This window comes from Leptonotus elevatus, chromosome 9 (assembly GCF_054856555.1).
Source record: "Leptonotus elevatus isolate MCC_2025b chromosome 9, RoL_Lele_1.0, whole genome shotgun sequence".
In the NCBI taxonomy this organism is placed as follows: Eukaryota; Metazoa; Chordata; class Actinopteri; order Syngnathiformes; family Syngnathidae; genus Leptonotus; species Leptonotus elevatus.
This window is the reverse complement of record NC_141247.1, coordinates 25,141,474-25,151,612: the sequence shown is the minus strand read 5'-3', so window position 1 is coordinate 25,151,612 and position 10,139 is coordinate 25,141,474. Positions and strand designations below refer to the sequence as shown.

The 10,139-nt window shown below is 44.6% G+C and overlaps 1 protein-coding gene across 1 annotated transcript in view; it reads right to left on the bottom strand.

Annotated features, from left to right (window-relative positions):
- mrpl11 (mitochondrial ribosomal protein L11) overlaps nucleotides 1-10,139 on the bottom strand; it is a 55,868-nt gene that overhangs the window by 8,062 nt on the left and 37,667 nt on the right. The window lies entirely within an intron of this gene.

The following is a 10,139-nucleotide window of genomic DNA, read 5'->3' as shown; positions in this document are numbered from 1 at the left end:
GAGGCGGCCGTCATCCATCAATCACAAACCCACCGACACACGCACGCACGCACACACGCACGCACGCACCCACGCACACACACCGCTGAGAGAATGTGCATATGACAGGCTGCATTTGCATATATGTCACCAGTCAAGTGTGTGTGTGTGTGTCATTGCAGTGGCTGACACGTTTCTAATGGATATGAGGCCCCTTTGTTCAATTGATAGTGGAATGCCCGCGCGCGCGTGTGTGCGCGTCTGTCAGCGGGGTTGCACAGCCACACAAGGCGGGTGATGAATGAGGCTCTCGCTGCGCAGCCCAAGCACAGCCGACGCAAAATGGATGGCTGACGTGATGTCAACATGTGACCCGCACACGCACCGCTGCCGCCGCAGGCGCACATTCAACAGCCGACGTCCAATAACCAATCAATTGATTACGGCTGCAATTGAAATTGGCCTTCACCCCGCGTCAACCCATCCGGCAGCTCGCCATCCATCCCAACTTCACTCATTGAAACGTTCATTTTCGAGATGAGGGAAAGGGAAAAAAAAAAGGAAAAGTTTAATGGAGTCACCTTCCGCCTCTAATCGCGGATCTGATGAAAAGTCAGTCATCCTGAGACGATGCACGATGATGGGGCAAAGGAGGCGTTCCTTTTGGGTTAATGGGCTAAAAAGTTCTCTCAAGTGCACTAAACGCTTGGAAAGCACCTCATGAATGATAATAATGGATTCGTAACATCACCATTATTGGCCATTACTGATACTGTACGGGCAGTCGTGGCATAAAGGAAGAACATTTTGTATTGCAACGTTGCGGCAAAAAGATTCTGTTAAAATTTGATTTATCCTCCGGGAATATTATTTTTTTCTCCACATGAGAATAAAGTGTAATTAAACAGCTACTCCACTAGGTGGCAGTGTCAGAGAGTGTGTAATGAGTATTGGCTCATATATATATAACTTGAATGTTCACTCACTGGGTAGACTTTTGGAAGATTTTTCTTTGGCAATGTGCCACATGAGTCTTTTCTGTTGTGCTTTGACTCAATAAAGGTTGCGAAACAATGAGGTCACCCGCCTATTGTTTGGCAGTCAACATGATTCGTTCCATCCCGATATTTCGCAATAATAAAATGAAATAATAATGACATCCCCCAGAGGCCTGATTTGTTTGCTTCTACCTACAATGCATTCCCTGCTGTGCTTATTAACCAAATTCCCTTGCCAACCTGACTACCTTGTGCATGTGTGCCCTTCCCTCCCACCGCATCCCATAAAGCAACATCACCCGAGTAAACAACAAGCAGGGCGTCTAATTAAAAACGATTCATATCAAGATGGCGATGCAGCGTATGAATGGAACTCAATCACAAGCGACCTCTTCCCCGTCATCCCGTGCGCCGGGCGTCATCTAATGATCTCGACGCTTTCTTTTCATGCCGCACAAAGCCGAGAAAAGCCCCCCCCCCCGCCCGGTCCGAGCAGCCCAGCCGGAGATAATAGCCGGCGTGCACGCGAATGTGCTTAAGCGCAGACAAAAGAGCGCCACAGCTAAACATAGACGGGGAAAATGACTTGAAACGGGCCATTAAATATAAAGGGCAACATTAAAAAGACGTGAAAGGCCACGTCAGCGGTAAGCAGAGCTGCCTTGAGTTTTGTTGGATGTGAGGATTAGCGCTAGCTTTGGACAACCACGGGCGAGGGTTCGAGTCACTTATCCTGCTTTAAAGATTGAACAATGGAATTCTGTGGACGCTCTCGACATACTGTGACTTAGGCTCAAAGATGCGACTTTGAAAAGCCTACTAGAACAGCTGAACTTTATCTGCGGTTGGAGTTCAACTGGCATGGGGTGTGTAGACTTTTTATATCCACTGTAATTGTAGAACTTGGGACTTGCTTGGATACAATTATAAATTCAACTATTTATAGTCACAGTGGCGAGTTGGGGAGGGGGAGGGGCACGAAATATTTCCTTTCTCCATCAAAACAACATTAAAGCATGAATTAGTTTCATGTGCTTGGAGCACCGCAATAACTCAAATAGTGAGCAATATTAACAATTAGACTGCAATTCTATTCTTTTATCTCCTTGCATTACTATTCGTCTTTTTGTTGTAAATATTTTATGTTGTTTACTTTTTCATACAGAAGGACCGGCTTTCAATCTCATTGCACGTGAATAGACACAAAACATAAAAACTGCTTTCTATCCTTTTCTGTTCTATTTATAGCCACATTATTATTTTACAATGCGTTACACATCTCAGCGGTCTCTGACGGGGATTTGTGCAAGTATGACCACATCACAAATTGGGAACACGCAAATTGCCGTGAGATCCCCACAAAAGATATTCACCAGCGGCGGCTGCTAATAGTTGAATGAAGTAAGTGAGGTTTGCGCCACATTCGTTCTGGCCTGCGGCTGACGGCAAAATTGGCAAACTGCAAAAAAACGAGATATGTCGCAAGCGCTCGTTCAAAGATAGCAGATGGCGAGCGTGTCGAGAAAGTGCGCCTCAAGGTTGACTCTTGCGCTTCTTATCGCATTTATTCAAGTGGCAAAAGCCGCCACGGCGAGCCGGCCAAATGGCTGAAAAACTCGCCTCGCCGCCTTCGAGCATCTAATTATCCCGCGGCTACAGCTGCTGGATAAATCCTCTCCGCGTGAGTGAGCGGAGCGGCGCGATCTCCGGGAAGAAAAATGGCTGCGACCCATCACGGGAAGCGAGGCCTCGCACAATGGCGGCTTGACAAGGACAACAAGGTTGCGGCCTCGCGTCTTAAAAAGGACCTTGGGGATCGAGCGCGCGCACGCTCGGGATTTCACATCAATCTCGTAAAGATGTTCCTCGCCATTAAATGTGCCGGCGACAACGTTGAGTGATTGCTTTGTGACGTGTTGGCGATCCTCGCGGTCCGGCCTTTTGTTCCTCGCAATTACAGGGGCAATTAGACATTTGCAATAACATTCCAAGATGGGCCTGTTGGACCTTTCCGGCAAATTCTCTGCAATCTTTTTTTTTTTACATTTCCCTGGTGCCCTTTTGTGTGAAAATGGAATATAAACAAATCCGGTGGACTACGCCATCTGTGGCTGATTTACAGCCAGCAAACAAGACTTTGCCGTTTCACCCTAGTGCAGTGAAGCCCCTCATATCACACTTTTTCTAATCAATTTTTACACATTACAGGCAAGTCGACTTTAAAAGAGTTGTGCCCCAAACATGCCCGGGCAACATTGAGCTCTATTGGAAGACATGCGGCGTACGTGATTTCCGACGACCTGTTCCGTGACAATATAAGCACCAAACCTACCAAAGATCAGTCAAACCTCATCATTAACCAGAAAAAATGTTGTTTCTCACATTTGCATTTTTTTCGTAAAGATTATTTCTGACCAAAAAAAAGCTGAGAAAATTAGGCCTGTGTGAAAACAAACATGTTAAACAGACGATACTTTGACATAAAATGGTTTGGTTTTGTGACATCTTACGTAAGAAAAAATAAGCCTTTCGAAATCACTTCTATAAATGAGGCTGGCAGTCCGAACGCAACTATAGATACTCAAATTTGCCCAAATTTGACCCATTTCCAACAATATTGGCATTTCTCTCCCTCATAATCTACGCGATGAGCCGAGAATTACATCCTAATCATGATTTTACCGGAAAAGATGAAAACACAAATACAAACGTCAGTGGCAATAAAACGTTGGAATCCAGTTGATGAATAAAACGGCCGATGACAGTCAATATTAATATAAAATATATAAAATTGTATGTGTCGTTACCCATGTGTGTTGAAATAGCAGACAGCAGTTGTTTGAAAACATCTATGCTAATTGCCATTAGCCTGTCTAAGGTGTTGCACTTTATGGGTTAGCATCAAGTGAGCAGACGTTGCTTATTATGTGTCTTGGTTGACCTTTTAAATATAAGAACGCATTAAACAAAACAAAAACGCTTAAAAACAAACATGGTGAAGCATCCTTTAGCTGTTATGCTGCACATAAATGGAATAAACTTCAGCCCCGATTGTAAATGCTTTAAGTTTTTGTTTTGTTTTTATTAATTGCACAGTATGGTCTTTTGGTAATGTAAGAAACCTACTTTTATTTCATTACTTTGAAACGTTTTAAAAAAAATCTTCTGTTAATCTGTTTAATGTTGTTAATGTTTTTTTTGTGCTTCTGAACGTCATTCGCTGCTCTTTGGTGTTGTGTCCTCGTTTGTGTGAAGCACATTTGAGTTGCCTCGTGTATGAAACAGAAATAACGCAGCCTTGCCTTTCCTTAAAAATCTGCACTATAGTTGACTACTTGATTGGATCGTTCGGCAAATTCTCTCGAGTCTTTTCTTGACACGTCCTCGGGTGTTAATGTGATCGGCCTTTCGGCTTCAGGAAGCCTTTTTAACAAGACGATGCACTCAAGTGGCGCGGCGTTTGGACAAGACTCGGGGAGGCTTCTCGGGTGGCGACGTGAGAGGAACCGCCGAGGTGCAGCCAAGTAGCCGGCCAGTGTAAACATTTGAACAATTAACGGCCGTTTGTTTGAGCGAGGGAGGAGGCGGTAGCGTGGCGGGGGTGCCAGTCAACGTGCTGGGGTATGTTTATGCATGAACGCCGCCGCCGCCGCCTCATTTCAAGCTGACAGGACTATCTGTTGAGGAGCGGATGCGAGTGCATATTAAAGCTGCCGGGGAGAGCTGACGAAGGGGAAACGTTGGGCCGGCGTGGTCGCAGGTGCGTCCGCATGGCAGCCAAGTGAGCGGCAACAAAAAATTGCCTGAGAGATGGCGAGGAGACGGGAGCGAATAGGTCAGGGGATGCATTGTGCTTATGGAAGCGTGGCAAACTTGGGAGATAAAGTGCACGCGCGTGGGAGAAGGGCCTCCAGGCGGGGTTAATTGCCCCTGGCAGACGAGGACGGGGGAATAATTGCCCCGTGTAGGCGATAGGGAGGCCGCCGCGTTAAAGGACTCGGGAGCTTGGTGGGAGGCCAGGGTCATTAAACCCTTCTGAGGGAAACACTCATTCATTACCTTGTACATTTAATCTGCCTTTTATCCTGTGGTGAGGAGTCATGGACAGCAAAGGACATTTCTGCTGCTCTAAACAATATCAGAAGAACTGACCTGTCCAAATATGCCCAATTTATTATTTTTTTCCCAAAAATCGATGCTATTGGTCTGTACTCACATCGACATTAGCTTCAGAGCAAACATATGAACTAATAAGTGTCATTAACGTCAGCCTCATTTTTCACTGTGAAAGAGCTGTGCTGCATTATGTCGCCACAAGATCGAAAGTTTGGATGTTTCTCAATACAGTTAGGTCAGCGACATTTCAGTAAGTCTGCTTTGTTAAAAATGGATCGATATAATGCTTTGGTGCAGAAGGAACTGAAGGTAAACGCGTGCAGATTTATTTATGCCCATTAAACTAAATAGTCAGCTCAGCATTTGATTTATTGCATCACTCGTGGCTCTAAGATCTTTGAAAAAGTTTGGGACGATGATGTAATACAGTTGTAGAAAAGTAGTCATTTTGGAGATGCGCAGAGGAGTTCACCTGACAGAGATGATTTAAAACTCTAACTACAATATTTGTGCCATCAAATTGTATTACTTTAAAAGTCTATTCCGGGAGGAGGCAAAGTACGGCCAACCAAGCATTCACAATATAAAGTATCCTTTAATATGTGCTGTATTCATTATTTGTTCATGTATCTTAATAATGATTAAGTATTGTAAAACATTATTTTAGTCAAATAAAAAAACAGATTTATTTATTAAATGATAGGTTAAGATAGTATCTTATTGATAGTATTTAAAATATGAATTCTTTTTACTAAAATAAACTATTTCATACATAAAATCAGCAAAAAGGTTTGCCCACCGCTGGGCAGTTCTGATCAGTGGGTAGCATTTCCATCAGCTGCACTGCCTGCAGTACATTTGGATGCTACAGTAGATTTTTTTGTTTGTTTGTCCAATCAGAATTCAGCCTCTTTGTGTTGCCATGTGAATCTAATCTTATGTAACTTCAAGTATTAGCTACAGAACAGTTTCTGTAGCAATCACATTTCAAATTGTCCCTGAAAGGACCAGCGTGTTGGCAGCAAATGGTTTTATCGCAGTCAGCCTTTGCCAGAGCACGATCCCGCTGATTAGCTGCCATGCTATGAGCGTGGCAGCCAAATGGCAAGCGCCAACAGATGGTGCCGCGCGCAGCACAAAACTAAATCCAGTTCACTCTGGACATGCCTTCTACCCGATTTTCCACCCTGGAATTGGCAGCTCTGGCTCAAAAAATAAATAAAATAAAAACGTGGGGGGGAAAATGTCTCGTCGCTCTGCAGTCAACTGCGATGAAGCTGGTGAACAGGTAAGCAGATGGGGCGCAAAAGCCCACGGCTAATTTTTAAAACCGCCAAAACAAAGACGGTTATTTACGCTTGAAACAAAGTGACATAAAAGTCAACACAAGAAGAAGGTCCTGTTTGGATGGCAGTTGGGCGGAGGGAAGAAAAACGGATGGCATGGCACACCTAAATATTCCATTTTCAACTCCATTAGGTCTCCCACACCGTGTTGTGCTTCTGGCCACCTCACATGATTAATCACGTGTTCGGGCTGCAGCGCCCACCGAGCCAGGCAACCCGAACGGCAGGCAGCTGAAGCTCGACGCTGGCCCAGAGGGAGAAACAACAACAACAACAACAACAACAACAAACGACGCAGCACGTGAGCTTTCGGCACAAATATGATGTTCTACTTTCGGGGACCACCACAGATGTCTTTTGCTCGTCAAAGTTGGCTGTAACAAGTTTTGCTCTCACCAATCAACAAGTGCCTGCAACTTTGAGAATGAATCTGAAATCTGATTGGTTAAAAAAAAAAAAAAAGAGGGGGGAAAAAGGAGCATTGCTACTGTAGTTTTCACACTGATCTGTATATATTACCGGATAGCCGATAGCCCGTACACGCCTGTGCAAGCCGTTGAAGCCACATGGCGGCCATCTTACTCCTCCCATCTTGCGAGCAGACTACTATATTAACTGTACGTAGACGTGCAGATTAGACATATACAGCTCATAGGCTCTTAGAGCCGGGACGTGGGGGGTGTTTGGCGTGGTGGTCACCATTTTCTGTTTTGAAGACCCTCTTTTTCTACAAGTTTCCTCGCTGCTGTAAACATCATTAAGCATATAATTTATACATGTATTTAAAGCAGGTTGTAAAATGTCTGAAGTCCTCTTGTTTATGTTTAACAAATGTAAAACATGATAAATCTTGCCGTTTCTACTAAGTACCGTGTCTCAAATGATCTCCAATTTCGACACTGTGCTGATAACTCAACCGCACCCAAGAAGGCGGAAAATGGAGGAGCGGCGTCAGTACTAGACGAGCGGGGAAACAACAGACCCTCACGATCACGAAGTGTGTGCAACGAAAGCGTCGCGTCGCGTCACGTCGCGTCACGTGGGCAGGCCAACGGCGAGCATTGTTGCTGAATGTGACAAGGAGGATGAATCACCGTCCCCTTTTCACACCGCTCTGATTAAAGGTCAGTCTAAAAGCAAGCCCAGCACACTCAAAGTGTTGGTGCAGATACGCCCGGTGCAAAGTGAAGTGGCCGCAGATGAGAGCGCGGGACCCTACGGACGCAGCACACCTACGAAGTCCAAGAGGGAGGCACATCAACAAGGGGGGCAGAGACCGTAAGAAGGTGGCGAAGGGACCAAAAGGGTCCAGGGTGCACATTGTGACTGCTTGGTGGCCCGGACGTTAATATGCTTCCTGAGCGCCGGCCGGCTTGGGCACCCAAACTGCCGCAGGGGAAAAGAAAACATTCTGAGCTGGAGTGCGATGCTGGCAGCGCAACCGCACACACGCAAGTGTGTAAACCGAGTACAGTCATATTCGTTGCTCCCGTCATTGTTGTTATATTCTCAATCTGTATGTGGTGCTGTTCCGTGTGGCATAGGGCCAGTCCCAATACCCACAATACAAACATTAACGCATTTGCTCCCAAAAAACTTAGAAATATGTTCTATTTTAAATATTACCATGTTCCCAAAGACGTATTTATACACTTATGTTTTTTTTATGCTAGAGCATACAGAAGGCTTTGATGTAGTCTCTGAACTGAAGAGAAGCAATGGTAGTACTAGTTATTACAAAAACGGCCAGCGGGTGGCAGCAGAGTGTAAGAGATCAACCAGGAGTCTCTGAACTGAAGAGAATGGTTGGAAAAAAGCTCTTTCCCCACTGTTTCAAATAGATTTGTGAATAATGATGAAACTTAGCTATATTCTAAAGCCAATTTCTGCAAAACGGAAACAAATAGAAATATACATTTTCCCTGATAAAAGAAGAGTTTCTAATCTTTCTTTTGGTAGGTTCCATGTTTGTATAGCAATGGAAAATCAGTCAAAATCCAGTAAAACAGCAGAGAGCGAAGGGGGTTGCTTCAGTCAAAATGGCTGCCAGTTAATGAATTAAAGTGTAAGTTCACCCCCCCCCCCCCCAAAAAAAACCTCTTGACAATAGTATGTTCTATGCAGACCCACTAGTCTAAATACGGTATTTTGGGTAATATATTGCGTTAGTGGAATATGAGTTAAGCAGCAAAATCCAGCCATTTTTATCATCTCAGTGGGCGGCCAGTTTGCCACTTGGGACGTTGCCACGTGGGAAAATGGCCGCCCCCTGAGATGGATTTTGCTGCATAACTCACAAATGTAATATGAAACAAAATTCCATGTTTAAACTAGTGCGGTCAAATATAATTAATGAGTGTCAAGAAATGTTTAAGGTTGACTCCCCCTTTAAAGTGTACTTAGAATGTGTTTGAGAGCACAGGTTACAGGCAAGACCAAATTGCAGAATGGGACAGTGCGTGTGACGTCATCAAACATGGCGGCAGCGGTTGCTGATTTGGCAATTTTTATGCTTAAAATGCTATTCAATCCCAGGAAAGTAGTAGTAAAATAAAAACCCCAGTTGATGGCAGCTATGATGGCCACATCAAGATTTTCGATGCACAATTTGCCGCCTCGCACGATCTGCGGCGCAAGCGCAGAAGGTCGCTAGATACGGCAACTGCACAAGGACAAAATACAGAGGTGACATTCAAACACAACGATCAACTCTCGGTAAAAACATGTTTCCGTACAAATACATAATGGAAGTCAAAATGACCTTTCTCTACAGCCCTGCAAAAAACGAAATCAACGCTACCTTTTCCTAACTAACATCATGACATGACGGCGCTCAATGAGGTACACCCTGGACTGGTCGCCTACCAGTCGCAGGGCGCAGACAGACAAACAACCACTCACACTAAAGTTCATTCGTCTTACATAAACGTAAAAGTCCACACTGCAAGACCGCAGCTGAGATTCAAACCCAGAAGCTGAGAACTGCACGGTGGACGTGCTAACCACTACGCCAGCGTGCCGCCCGCCCTTTTAAAATGTTACATTGTGAAGTGCTAAATTGCAGCCATCTGCTGGTGCAAATCTCAGAGCTGCTGTGGAAGCGTTGCAGTGGGCAGGCTGCACAGCGAGCGGCGCACAGCATGACGACGACTTGCAGCGAGTGAAGAGGAGGCGCTCTAATTAAACTTGTATCATCTGCCTGCTGCTCTAAATGCGTCTACAGGCTACCAGCATCTCTCGCTCCACTTCCTCGCCCGCCTCATCTCAAGATGGGGAGGCTGCTCCCTCACTAATCGGCACAAACAAAAAGGAAAAGAAAAGAAAAGAAAGCAACAACCTAATGATCGTGAATGCACGACGCCAAAATTCAACTGTGGCCACAATTTAGATTAAAACGTGAGCAAAATGCCAATTCATGGCCATCAAATACTCATTTGTGGCCCAAGGAGTAGGCAAGAGTGCACTAGTAAAAAGATTGTGTCCTACACAGGCTCAGGAACGTTACTTTATAAAAGTAATTTGTTATAGTTAATAATTACTTGCTAATAAAAGTAACTGAGTATTGGAATTACTTCAAAATGAAAGTAACTCATTACCAGGCAAAGTAGTGGTGTTTCCATCCACCCATTTTCATTCAAATTTTCAAGAAATTGGAAAATAAAACTGAATGGAAACGCTAGAAATTCGCAATTTTTTTTAA